General features: G+C 38.8%; 1 protein-coding gene across 2 annotated transcripts in view; it reads right to left on the minus strand.

Moving 5' to 3' along the window:
* Nucleotides 1-13,646, minus strand: part of PPM1L (protein phosphatase, Mg2+/Mn2+ dependent 1L) — a 105,193-nt gene that overhangs the window by 70,787 nt on the left and 20,760 nt on the right. The window contains exon 1 of one of the 2 annotated variants that reach the window (XM_061371659.1): nucleotides 10,433-10,584. The exons of the other annotated variant lie outside the window; for it this stretch is intronic. The gene's annotated coding sequence lies outside the window, so the exon portion shown is untranslated. Of the gene's footprint in view, nucleotides 1-10,432; nucleotides 10,585-13,646 lie in introns of those variants that run through there. 2 annotated transcript variants of the gene reach the window in all.

A 13,646-nucleotide genomic window follows, 5' to 3' on the forward strand; every position in this document is an offset into this window, starting at 1 on the left:
TGAAAACTACTTGGTTGCATGGTAATTTTATTTCTATAAATTAATTAGGCTGATTCCAAACCTACTTGGGAGAGAGCGCAGCTTCAACGGTAATGTTACAGGACAGTCAACCTCCACCCTGTGGTGGGAAACCCCATGCAAGGCTGCTGGCCCTCCCTGGGGAGAGTGTGCATCATCCCTGCTCCCACCTCACTTCTATTTCACACTTCCCCAGGTTTCAAAAGGATTTTTAAAGGGTGATACTTCATTACAGTCAGGTGCAGAAAGTCAATATTTAGTCTGGGGTAAGAATTTGCTCACAGGACATTTGTGTGTCAGTATCAATTTGCTGGTAGGAAAGTGATGATGGAGTGCAATCCTACCTGAAGCTTTCACATAAACTTTAATTTTGTGACTCAAAACTTCTTTAATCACAAGTTGTTACATCTGATTAAAGATGGCTCTTATGGCTCATAGGGATAGAAAGCTTGATTCAGCATTGACTAGCAGTAAGCTGTATAAACACCTAAAATATTTCATCATTAATTTATCTGTTCCACAGTCTAGTTTTATGCTCACCATACCTGCAATGGAACATATTTCCTTTGCATTAGTTAACAAATATTACTTCCAGTAAAGCAAACAAACAAAAAAAAACCCAAAACCACTACAGAAAATTTATTATATTCTCGTCATTTGATAACAACTTGATAACATTTGTCTCTAGCTAACAACACCAATTCCCCTTTTTAAACTGCTTCCCAATTACTTGTGGAAACACATGTAACCACACTACAAACCACCTGACAACACAGGTATTAACACCAAACCAAGCAGAGAAGCCAGATTCAAAGCTGAGGTTCCCTCCAGCCACTGAATTGGTTTTCCCAGCCACTGAAGAAAAATATCTCCAATTGCTCTCACAGAAAAACCAATACAGTTCCAGTTTGGCAGCTTAAAACCAAGTTTCCCCATAGGTAAACAGACTTCCAAGCTGATACTGAAATGAACTTCATTATGTTTAATGAGACCAATTGTACAGTAACCTACATAAAAACAATCTTTATTTTGGATTATTCATTAATTGTTTAAAAGGCACGTATTTTTGTGATCAATAGTACCCTTGTTTTAACCTAGACTGTAGTATCTACAGGCCTCATGTTTAGTGTATTTGTATTCAAACACTTGTAACACTAGGCAGAGTTTTTCTCCCTCGCTTCACAGATGGGGAAATGAAGCACACAAAAGTTAAATAATTGCCCTATGTCACACAGGAGCTCTGTAATGGAGAAAAGGCTGGCTAGTGATGTAAAAATCTGCCTCTCTGGCATACACAATAAAGGCACTACTTATAGGCTTGTAAAATTAACGTAAAAGTGGATTTAATGGGGCAGCATACCCCATGTAACCTGATCTTGGTTTATTTTTTAAAATAATCCAGTTCTTCATTCTGAAGAATTATTTTGTGTGCTTCTCTTGAATGTAACACAGGCCTGAACAAACACAACCTTTGCTGTTTAATTATCACAGTATGTGTTTTAGGATCAAGATAAACAAAAGCAGGAATAGTGATGTAGCTGTAAAAGCCACTGAGGACAGAAGCCAAGAGAGCTTGCCGGAGGTTTCCAGGCTCAGCTCACTGACCTGCATGAGGGTCAGCCTTACACTACACTCCACCACTACATGTCAGCTTCGAAGGAACACATGAAAAGCTTTCTCGCTTTCATAAGGCAGGTTAAAAAACACTTGAGATCATTTCAGACTCCCCCTAAGAGGAGCTGGCAGTAACATTTTGGAGCTTCAAACATATTGAAGAGGTTGAACTACTAAACCTCTCAAAATCAGTGGCAAGAAACATAATTACAACAGAAATCTATTTAGGCAAGGCTGCATGAAGCCTTACATGAGATTCACTGTATATACACAGACTTTTATCCTAGTACTGCATTTGATGTGTTCCTACGATGTGATTCATTTTTTTAGCCTGTTATCAAATCAAAGTTATGTTCCCAAGTTCAGGAAGCCTTTAAGAGAAGGACTTTGCCAGACTGCCCCTTTTTTTACAGTTTCTCCATATTCTCAATAGCCAGAGACTGCTCAACAGAAAAAGCAAAGACATGAAGAAGGCAGTAGTGTTTGCTATTAATTTGTAACATTACAAGAAAAAAAAATTCAATAGTACATACTCCTTAATTATATTTAATATTAATGTTATCAGGAAATATTTACTCCCAGACAGTTAATTCCTTCAGTTTGATAGCATGAGAAGAAACTAGTCGATGTGTAAATACAAAAGCAACATAACATTTCAGCAGGTACAAGCGTGTCAGGGGGAAATGCTAATTTTCATTAATCAACAGGAAAAAGCAAAGAGAGACGCCAATGCCCTTCAGAAGCTATCCAACTATGACTACATGGTTTTCAGCTTTGAGAGACAAGTACAAGTTCCGTACTCAGGGTAGACGTTGTGAAGAAAGGAAAGCTGGAATTGATACAATTGTGGAGAACGACAGGGTCCTGTGATCATTTATTTCAAATCTCTAGTAGTTCCTAGGGAACCGCCTACATCACAGGCAGATGGTTTTGTATTCTCTAAATAAAAAAGACCCTCATCCAAGTGGAAAGCCATGAAAAGATCCATTCCCAGACTGGGAATAAAGTCTTGTACTTATTATGTAGCTTTATTTCAACACATAAGCCCCAAAGTGTTCGCTCTTCATATCCTGAAGCCACTCACAATTAAAAATCACTTGGCAGTTTTCTACTCCTCATATTTTACTGCCTACAGGAGAGCTAGCTTTAAATATTTTCTATCATTAACCATTTAGCCAGATAAATCCTCAACCCTATCATATCTAATTTGTGCCCGTCTGTCTTGAAATGATTAGGGTCTAATTTAGTGAATTCATTGTGCTTGTATTAGATTGTTTCTGAATCATAATGATCAAACATCAGCAAAAGTACTGGTAGATACTAGATGTGATTGTGAGAGATGCAGATTCCCATGAAGATCTGCAAGAGGGAGACATACAGATCTGATGGAGCAGCAAGGTTTGGCTCAGGTGTGGGAAATTCACTACAGCTGTCTGGCACTGGCTAAATACTTAAATATTTATTTTTCTCCCAGTTCTAGAACACTGCAAATGTGTCAATATATTACCTTACCTCTCCTCAAACATCACCAGATGGCATTATATGGGGATGTAATTAAAACATACCACTGGACCAAGTTACTCTGCAAACAAAAAGTGACACTAAGATGAATCTACTCCCATCCTCTCTAAATACCTAGATTAAAAAAAAAAAAAACAACCAAAAAACAGTTTTTACACAAGGTATCTAGAGTACTAATAATTAAATAAAAAGCTCTTTTGCCAAAACAGCCAAGTCGGCCTCAAGTGGACTGACATTCCAGCAACAGAATAAGGAGGTGAAGAGAGCAAAACCTTCACAAAAACAATTGCTTTCTATGAAGATACCATGCAAGGCAGGCAGATTTGAGATTTTTTATATTTTTCTGTTTTGCACCTATAATGCATTGTTCTTTGCCTTCTTTTCTTTTACTCACTGCACTCAAGCACAACTGCTGTCTACTGGGCCAGTACTTGTGCTTTCCACAAAGAGAGAGGTTTGTTCAACTAACTGGGCCCAGAACATCAAAATAGATAGAGCTGATTTAGACTACCTACCCAGGTAGTCTAATTAGATCCACAAGGCAGGTCAAGGGAGAGAATTCTCCCCCTCTGCTCTTGTGAGACCCTAGCTGGCCCCCAACATAAGAAGGATGTGGACCCACTGGCATGAGTTCAGAGAAGGCCACAAAGATGCTTAGGGGGCTGAAGCGCCTCTGGGGAGACCTTAAAGCAGCCTTCCAGTCCAGGACATGTAGGGACAGGACAAGTGGGAATGGTTTTAAACTGACAGAGGGTAGATTTAGATGACATATTAGAAATAAGTTCTTTCCTGTGAGGGTGGTAAGGCACTGGCACAGGTTGCCCAGAGAACTTGTGGAACTATTCTATGATTCTATAAGGTGTCAATGCAGTGTAAGAAAATTCCTAACTCTCCTGCCATGTGAGAACTGCTGAATCTGAAACAACTGGATGCACAGTATAACTAGACTGTCTATAGGCAGCAAACTTTACAAAGAGCTGCAAAACAAGGAATTTATTCATTTGGCATCACATAAAACAAATTCAACTACACTTTTTACCCCTGTCCCCAGACTGTGTTTCACATTTGTAGTACTAAGTGATAAACTAGTATAATAAATCTAGCCAGGCAATGAATAATTACTTTTGCAGCAAAGGAATAAATCAGGACTCAATAAGCACAGTCAGATGCTGCTACAACAGTGAGCAGACAATGTGCAAAGCTGACAAAAAACCTTCAAAATATCTGATTATGTTTTGCAGTGGCTTTTAATAAAATATTACTGTTAGTACCTATTTCTATACCAGTTCCTGTTCTGCAAACGGCACTGAGCTCCTCTGTAAGGCTGCACACTCATCCTATAAATTACATACCACAATTCACTTGAATAAAATCAGAACACCTCCCCCCAGACTCATGCAATTTGTGAAGAAATACTACACAGAGGTAAGAACAAAGGCAATGGGACTTCAGGACTCTTTCACAGCAAGAAAAGCAAAGCAGGAGAGTACTGCAAACAAGACACAAGCTGGATGTGACCACAGAACCAAGACTGACAGTCCTAGGAGCTCAATCAGAGAGTAGGAGAACTCAGTATTAACAACATGCCTGGAAAAAACAATGGAGCCAGGACCATATTAATGATCAGGAATGGACTGGAGAAAGTGCCTAGGCATTTACTTTGAAGCAGTCATTCATACCTATTAACAGCCTGGCAATCACCACAACAGGAAAAAAACAAAAGTAAGACAAAACCTTGTGCAAAGAAATTGAAGAGCATGTGTGAAAGTGTTGCAAAATTCAGCCCTCATATACATATATAGACCATCAGTCAGGGAAATTTAATAGTAACAGTGACAGATGATCAGGACTTGGACATGAACACTGACATCATACTTCAGAGAGAACACAGGGTGAAATTTGCACAAAACTCAAACCAAACAAAAAACCCACAACAACCCAGACCCAGGAACAGAGGAGACATAAAAGCACCATGAGGTCTAAACACTGTATGAATTTGTCATGAGATCAGGGACAGTTACAAAGAAGATCAGAGAGCTGAAGTTTTAGGAAGAATGATGCTGGCAAGAATATGATAATTTGCAAAACTTGCATAAACACATAAATGAGAATTGAATATGGTTTTGCTATAAGCCCTACTGAACCAAAACCAGGCTACGGGAAGGCCAGCAATGATGAAGAAAAGCTAAATGAAAATTTACTTGGTTTTCCTTGCATGTTGAGAATAGTAACTGTTGGCATTTACCTACCTGGCACACACACACTTGTGGTAACAAGGGAAACGTGTCACAGAACTATTTTAAGTGGTGTTGGGATGGGACAAACTAAGCTGCAAGGGTAACACTCAAGTTTGACTGTCTTATTTCCACCAGAACAATGAACTTCTATCTACTAGGTCAGGGCTTTGTTTTAAGCCATTCCCCAGCATGGCAGCACTATAGCTCCAAGGAGACCAAGAAAACCGACCAGCCTGCCACAACAAATAAGCATTTAAGTTCTGAAGACAGGCTGAGAAAGTTGGGGCTGCTCAGCCTGGAGAAGAGAAAGCTGTGTGGAGACCTCATAGCAGCCTTCCAGTATCTGAAGGGGGACTATAAGGATGCCAGAGAGGAACTCTTCATCAGGGACTGTAGTGATAGAACAAGGAGTAATGGGTATAAACAGGGGAAGTTCAGGTAAGATATAAGGAAGAAGTTCTCTACTGTGAAGGTGGTGAGGCACTGGAACAGGTTGACCAAAGAAGCAGTAAATACTCCATCCCTGACAGCGTTCAAGGCCAGGTTGGACAAAGTCTTGGGCAACATGTTCCGGTGTGAAGCATCACTGGCCATGACAGGGTGCTGGAAATACATGGTCTTAAGTTCCTTTCCAACCCTAAGTATTCTACGATTCTTAAGTGTTAGGACTTTAATCTCTTCCAGAGGACAGCATGCTGCACCCATTCTAAAGCAGCAAATGGATGTACATTTGATACAGTACTAGAAAGTTTCTTTACTGAATTTTTTGTATACATTTATAGCACTCAGGATTTGCTGGAAACCATTAAAACAGTTTTCCAAGTGTAATTCAGTTCCTATGCCTACAGTCTCTCACCGCTGGTGTTGTAGCAACTTGGTTTAATCCCTCACTCTCCAGATTCTTCAGAAAACAATATGCTTACAATTTATTATAATCCTTATTGACAAGCAACATTATATTCACAGAAGGTTTATGGGGCAAGAGGGGGAATTAGTTGCTTTAGGCTCTAGAGAGAAAACTTATAAAGCTATGATAATAAAACCATGCTATTCTTTATAGAATGGTGTAATTTGAGAGTTTAACTGATTTTCTACAGAATTGGTTGTAAGATCAAAGGTTCATTATTTGTTAACCTCTCCAAAATGTTGGCTTCATATCAGGTTAAATGAATTCTAAGAAAACAGCAACTCTAATTTAAAGTCTCTCTTTGAGCCCTTATAACTGTAAAGTACTTAGAATTTTCAGCCCTGAAATTTGTAATCTGAAGCCATTTTCAGGGCAAAAGTGATTCTTATCAAGTTATTTATCTATTTCTCAGTCACTAACAGCCTGATTGCTTAATGTCATTCAACATAGACTTAACACAAGGATACCTCTTTTGTGTCTGGTACTCAACAGATTGAAGTATAAAGTAATTTTTATTGCGCTCACTGCTATGCCTACAAGTTCTACTACAAATTAAGTGGTAACAAAGTGGTACTGCTATGTATGCTTTGTTGCAGGCAGGACTGTCTTTAAGTTCTTTTAAACCAAGTTGGAAGAGACATTCACCTTTAGTTTCACAAATATAAGAACCAAATTTTCTCCCTTTCAAAGTTACACTAACACCTGTTATTTGTGGACTGGAGGTGATTTGTGCTGGACCTAGCATGATCCCTGAGCTAAATATTTACAATGTAGATAGCACAATATATTCTGGAGAAAAATCTTTAGCCTCCAAAACTTGATGTGTCAATGTCATCACTGGTTTAAAATTAAGTGACAGTACCATCCTAAAAAGACATTTTGGATTGCAGGTGAGGCAGATAAACCCAGCAAATGCTGTGCTCTGAAGTGGGAATAAAGTAGCATGCTAAGAAATCCATCTGCTTTGAACTGTTCAAAACTTTTCACCATGCACTTTTGCTGTGTCTGGCAAGATTAACAATCACACTTCTCTTAAGATACGTGGAGGAAATATTTAAAACTATATAATTTATGTAACCCATGATCATTTTCAAGTGAACTTGCTAGATGTGAAGCATTTCTTTTCCTGGCTGGATTTTTGATCTGACACTGCCAAGCAGGCAAGCACTTTTACAGATACACAAATCCTAATCTTGAACCAAATACTGTTGCTCTGGAATGCTGCAACTATTGCTAACAACAATCCAAGGCCGTCAACAACACAGGAGAAATTTCTCCTATCGTAAGGACCTCTGAAATTTGAACCCTCACCTGGCACTCATCTTACACTACAGCAAATAGTATTTTAAAAGCAATTTGGCTCCTCTTCAGCCAGTTTGTGAACTTTTATTAACTTCTATTTAAACACATTATTAAAGCACAAAGTAAGAACAGCCTGTATCTTCTCCAAGGAGGAATCATATAATTTTTATGCAGAACGATCTTAACTGCATTGGCTGTCTTTTTATTATTATTATTTAAAAAAATCAGTTATTTCCCTTTTATTTTGCTCTGCCTGATTTTAGTCATAGTTCTGAAGCAATAAGGAATATTCAATATCAGTTACTAAACTATTGTCAGCTGATCCATGTAACTCAGACTGATTCCACTGAAGAGAGAGACCAAATCACCACACTTAGATAGACAAAAACACACTTTACAAAGACCCAGCCTAGACAATGACATACTTTAGAAACAAACAAACCTCAACCCAGTCACTGAATAGCTTTATTCCCTCAGGTCTGAGACTCATCAGAGCAGAGCTGATTGCCACCTAGCACTCAGCTCCTTTTGCCATCTAGTAATAAAACTAATTAACCCATCTTTATTACTACAAGAAAATGCAGTGATTAAGGCCTTATTTATAAAATTTACAGCTATTATTAGATAATCTCTGACTTTCCTAATTTTTCTCTGCTCTGAAGAGACAACACGAAAAAAATGTCAAATGGAATGCCTGCTTTTACATTGAAGGAATTAAAAACTAATAAATATGGATGAGATGATGCCAAAGAGGTCAAGATGCATGAAAGCCCATTTGGAACAACACACATTTTCACTTGTAAAATTAAAATACACCATAATACCAACATTCTGTGAAACCTGATCAAGGCCAAGAGAACAAAATGTAACAATACGTCATTCCAGTAAGACTAATATTTATTGGTATGTTAAGTGTTGGCTCAAATGAAGATATAACCTCAGCTCTAGCTTCAACTCTGAGCTAAATTTATAGCAATAGCACATGCAGGTAAGCAAATAGAGGAGTAATACCTATATACCTAGGAGATATTATGTATTTTACAACTAGATCATGTAAAAATGAAGGAATAATATGACACAGATGTTATTTGTTGATTTTTTGAGTTTATCACCATCACCTTGCTTTAGAGGTGAACCAAATACATAATAATGGCTGGGCACAGCAAAAATAGCATCTAAGGTCCCTCATCCTCTGCTGCATGGATCTCATTTATCCCCAGGAACTCCTATTCCAAATACTGCTAGGGAGTTAGACCCTTTTCTCTTTCAGTGACAAGTTTTTCTAGGAACACATTACTCCATTTTAGCCTCCTTCTGTCTGTAAAGGGTTACTGCTTACTGTGCAAGACCAATGCTAAGGGTAAAACATTTGTTAACATTAAGAATTCTGTGCAAATTTGAAGATGCACAAAAAGTGAACAGCTTTCTTTCAATCAGAGCAGTTGTTTCAACACAGAAGATTTAATTTAATACAGGAGACACGCACACATCAAGGGAGGTATTTTATCGAGAAGCCATTCTGCAAGCCAGTTTAAAAAGACCCCAGAACTGCCAGGTTATGGCACATCACTTGAGTTCATACAGGCTTCGTGACAGGTTGCTTAAAGTCAGTGCCAGGAGATACATGTATCTTTTCCAATAGAATTCATGGAGCTCAAAATATAAAGGCTTTGCAATGCTATCTTTTACTTGCCTTTTAATGGCTGGAAGGAGAGAAGTGCTGTTACTCCTGCTGCCAAGATTCTTCAGCTCTAAAAGTGCAGCAGCTACTTTTAGATCAGAGAGTCCTTAGATTCAACCCCCACAAAGTTTCTTCTCTCTATATTATGCCTGTTTTGGAGCCTTGTAATGCTGTTAACTCTGTAATGAATATTAATATAGCCTTTGGGGAGATTTGTTCTGTCTCTACTATGCCTTGCATATTACGAAGCACTTTTAAATCTACAGTAACAGTTTATCATATCAGAGACAAGTAATTCATTGTACCCCAGCACAATGGATGCACACACAAACTCATGCATTCAACCACCACCTTAATCACCTCTCCTGCCTTCTTCCCACAAAATATATTCTTTCGCAAGGCATGAACTATGGTTGGCTTCTACTGCTGTAGTTTAAAAAACAAACCACACAGAACAGCACCACTGCTTGTCTCCCACACCTCTGCAACATTTCTGAAGAACCAATTACTTCTCCCAAAGCTTCCCAGACTGACTCAAACCCACAAGCAGTTTAATGTCCAAAACCAGACATACGAAGGAAAAAAGCAGAAGAATACAGCATGGGGTCAGCAGTGAATACTTGTGACATCAAAGCTGGAGGAGCAAAGGCAACCTTCGGAAGAAGTGAAATGCTTGAGAAAGAACACAGAACATATTTCTGACACACGTGTAAGAAACACACAGAAAGATGGGTGGGGTGTAGTGTAGGAAACAGCAGAGAATGAGTCACAGAAATACCTGAAGATTGACCCAAGAAGCCTATCCTGAGGCACTGCCCTTGCAAGAAAAAATAAGTTCTTGACATCACATTCAGGCTCACAAAAAAAGTGCCTGAAACTACGTTTCAATTGAAACCCAGCTCAGCAGCGGGCCCTGCCCTACATCCCCCCTCATCCACTCCCACTGGCTCCAGTGTTAGCCCAGGCCTGTAGATACCAGCTGATGAAAACCAGCTTCTGCCAGTTTAGCTTCCTGAAGGAACTCCTGACTGCCAGTGAAGTGTCAGGGCAGGAAGAAGGCAAGGTCAGAGCAACAATGAGAGGAAGTAGCCTGTTTTAGATCAGCTTCACACCTTGAACCCACATCCTGGTTACTTCCACTAAGCAACTTACTACTTAGCAGATGAGCTATGAGCCATGCACCTTGGCAAGAAGCAAAACCCACTTTTGTAATTTCAGTCATCCAGCTGGAATAAATGACTGCATTTTTTACTTGAGAGCAAAGCAGAGCTGTGTGCTGCGGCCATGGAGAGAAGCTACAACTGCTAAAGCCCCAATATCTTGCTCCCTTGCACTGCTTGTGCTCACCTGGGGTCAGAGCTCAATGAGCACCAGCTGGTAGCTCTGAACTAATTAGCTGGATTTAGCTAATTTCACTGCATAGAACACAGCTGGTTAGAAAAAGTACTCTCATCTAGGTGGAGAAGTTGTGCAGGGGTTTATATTGCTTTCTTGTTCTTTTGCTGTGATAAATCAGGCTATAAACAACAAAAGCAAACCCCACAAAACCACGCATTTTTTGGCTTAGTGAGGTATTAATCAACCTAGCTGCATAAACCAACCTCATTTCAATTCAGTCCACTGACAAGGTGGTGGGTTTTTATTAGGACAGTGCCCAGGGGGAACTGTGGAATTAGGAATGCCCCCGCTTTTTTCTTGTAGCACAGTAAAGCTGTGGAGGCAGCAAAGTCCATGGAGAGTTAATCTTGCAGTGAGACAGAAAACTTTTAACTGTAGTGTTTCAAGTGTCCAGAAAAAGGAGAAAGCAAGTAGGGTAGGCAGAAGGCAGCTACACCAGTTAACAGGCTACATACAGCATGAAACAGGACGCCCTACGCTAGAGGATTTTTAAGACCTGTATGTGGATGCAAAGTAATTTAGAGCAAACAAATTAAATGTCAATCTACCAGAACCTCTGCATATAGATGAGCCTTAAGAAAATACATGCTATGGTCTGTGATAGACTGGTCAGAGCTATTTTTGATGAATTGGAAAGAAACCATTCAATTCTAAATCCAAAGCAGGAAACTACACATATGGCAAATTTCCTCATGATACCTGGTATAACTTTAAACGATATTACTCACTGCAATTAGTGCTTTTTACGTTGTGTCCAGTAACTGAAATGTTCTACTGTTTCTTCTTTTTAAAGAAGGTACACCATACTGCACTACAAGAGCCACCAAAATGCATGTATTTACCATATTAAAGACTTTCTAAAGATGTCAGACAAATGTTTTGACACAAAATTTCAGAAATATTGAGACATTTTTCTTCCTTATGTCCAATAGCTGACTGAGGATTTATATTTCTGGATGTAAAGGCTTGGACTTCACTTGTGAGCAAGCATATATGCACGTGTTTGTATGTAAATACCTGTATCTAACATATATTCCTCATCCTACTGACTAGCAGAATAAAGCTAAATACATACAACCCAAGAAAGCTGACTAATAAATAAATTTCTTCTAACACTTTGCCACTTGATGAGCATCTCCAGTTAAGGATGTTCCCTCTCTCCAGACTGCTACTCTAACTGAACAGCAGGAGAATTATTGTAGACATGTAGGTTTGTCAAGGAGAAAGAATTAGGGTGCATTTACTTGTACCATTTGTCACAAAATAACTGTGACCTTTCTGACAAGACAAACCAAGAGCCATTTCTTGGAAAAGATTTATTTACATATATATAAAATCCTGCCTTGGAAGAAATACATATTTAATTTCATGCATATTTAAGCATACCAACTGGAAGTTAATGCATCACAAAGACAGAAAATTCTCTTCCTTGCAATGTAGTCCAAAGGAGCGTGTTACTTGTGACCATAGCCTGAACATGCTGTCACACATTTACATATGGAGTTAGGTGTTCCAGAATATGGCAGTATATATTCTCCCAGTTACAAGTAGATGATGAGGACTGTCCACTTCAGTGCAGTTTTCTATGTACAAGAAAGCAAAAAGCTGACGCGGAATAACATCATATTAACTCCAACAAGAGGGTTGGAGCAGTCCACAACCCAGTGACATCCTGCTACAGACATCCTACAGAGCTACAGAAAATCTCAAACTGGAAAATATTCAAACAAAAAAGCAAGCATGAACAAATTAATACATTCCAGTGAGGCATGGGAACTGTTTACCCAGAGAAATTGTGGCTGCCCCATCCCTTGCAGCATTCAAGGCCAGGTCGGATGGGGCTTTGAGCAAACTGGAATAGTGGTAGGTGTCTCTGCCCATGGCAGGGGGCTGGAACTAGGTAATCTTTAAGGTTCCTTCCAACCCAAACCATTCTACGATTCTATGACAATGGTGATTTCCAGGTGTTTGGAAGTCAGTGCTGCACTGGCAGGCTAGAACTTCACAGCTGTGGAAGTCATAGCAGTGACCACTCTTGCAGAGATTTATGAACTCTTCCAGCTCTGCCCACTGACTGGAGGTTTTCCATGTGCAGAAGTCTTTTTATAACTTGAACTTCAGCATTTGACATCTATTTTGAAACACCTTTTTGCTACTCAGGCACCCATCAGATTTACAGGCTTTGCGAACAAATAGATGTTTGTGTCACAGGACAAATTAGATGAACTAATTATACTACACTTATCAGTTCCTTTTTCTCTGTTGTAGCTAGTGATATTTTGAGGCCTATTGAAATGGCAAGACTATTATCTTTTCTCCTGTACTGAACTGCTGAGCACTGAGAAAATTGCTTGTGTCCAGCCACAATACTGTCAAGCTACAGATGAGTTCTGTTTCGAGTTCTGTTTCAATTTCTGTTAAAAAAAATATTAAAAAAAATCAAATTATTTAAATTTATTTTTACAAACAGACCATCTTTTTCCATCACAGCTGGAACGGTCATTCCCAAAAAAGTGTATTTCCATGTCTCTCAGTATTACAATAAGATGTTTTATTGCAACACAGCTGCCCAGTTGATAAATTAAAGAAATAGACTCATCTCCAGTATAGAAGAGTCTTCCAACCAGAAGCACTCTGCTTCATGATTTACGCAAAGTGGTTCAGAAATCAGAAATAAATGAATAAATAATTTTTGGGGGGGTTGGTATAGGAAATAAGAATCAAATTCAGACTGAAAAGCTGTAATTATTACAGATTAACAGCCTTTGTAAGACAGTAAAATTTTCTCAACTTTTCTACCTTCCCTCAATATGTAAAGAACTCTAAGTCAGTTTTTCAAAATTAACTTTTCAAAATAAAAATGTTCACTGAACTCTGGGGACACCATTGAAATCAACATTTACAATGGAAAATTACCCAAAGTCAGACTAAGGCATTACAAGAAAAAAAAAAACTATTTATTGAGATT

Source organism: Neopsephotus bourkii, unplaced genomic scaffold, assembly GCF_033783945.1.
Source record: "Neopsephotus bourkii isolate Nb327-2 ecotype Australia unplaced genomic scaffold, CSIRO-AGI_Nbou_v1 NB_1574, whole genome shotgun sequence".
Lineage (NCBI taxonomy): Eukaryota > Metazoa > Chordata > Aves > Psittaciformes > Psittacidae > Neopsephotus > Neopsephotus bourkii.